The sequence below is a fragment of the Pyrgilauda ruficollis genome, unplaced genomic scaffold (genome assembly GCF_017590135.1).
Source record: "Pyrgilauda ruficollis isolate IOZ18807 unplaced genomic scaffold, ASM1759013v1 scaffold1287, whole genome shotgun sequence".
Lineage (NCBI taxonomy): Eukaryota > Metazoa > Chordata > Aves > Passeriformes > Passeridae > Pyrgilauda > Pyrgilauda ruficollis.
In genome coordinates, this window is record NW_024511288.1 from 6,009 (window position 1) to 6,724 (window position 716).

General features: G+C 64.0%; 1 long non-coding RNA gene across 1 annotated transcript in view; it reads left to right on the forward strand.

Moving 5' to 3' along the window:
* The window catches only part of LOC121348673, a 3,276-nt gene extending 2,673 nt beyond the window's left edge, over positions 1 to 603 (forward strand). The window contains exons 3-4 of the long non-coding RNA XR_005954391.1: positions 209 to 304; positions 585 to 603. This is a non-coding gene — a long non-coding RNA (uncharacterized LOC121348673). The remainder of the gene's footprint in view (positions 1 to 208; positions 305 to 584) is intronic.
* The last annotated feature ends 113 nt before the right edge of the window (positions 604 to 716 follow it).

The following is a 716-nucleotide window of genomic DNA, read 5'->3' on the forward strand; positions in this document are numbered from 1 at the left end:
TCCCTGTCCCTGTCCCTGTCCCTGTCCCTGTCCCTGTCCCTGTCCCTGTCCCTGTCCCTGTCCCTGTCCCTGTCCCTGTCCCTGTCCCTGTCCCTGTCCCTGTCCCTGTCCCTGTCCCTGTCCCTGTCCCTGTCCCTGTCCCTGTCCCTGTCCCTGTCCCTGTCCCTGTCCCCTGTCCCTGTCCCCCATGTCCCTGTCCCTGTCCCAGGTGTCCTGTTTCCGCGAGGAGCGGGACGTGCTGGCGCGCGGGGACCGGCGCTGGATCACGCGGCTGCACTTCGCCTTCCAGGACCCGCACTGCCTGGTGAGGGGACAGCGCTGTCACCGTGTCACCCGTGTGTCACCCGTGTGTCACCCGGGCCACCTGTGTGTCACCCGGGTCACCTGTGTGTCACCTCCATATCACCTGTGTGTCACCTGTGTCACCTCTGTATCACCTGTGCCAGCCAGGCCACCTCTGTGTGACCTCCATGTCCCCCGTGTCACCTCAACATCCAATATGTCACCTCCATGTCCCCAAGCTGTCCCCAAGCTGTCCCCATGTCACCGTGCTGTCCCCAAGCTGTCCCCACGTGTCCCTGCAGTACCTGGTGATGGAGTACTGATTGCCCCCATGTCGCCGTGCTGTCCCCATGTCCCCAAGCTGTCCCCACGTCACCGTGCTGTCCCCATGTCCCCACGTGTCCCCACAGTACCTGGTGATGGAGTACTGCATT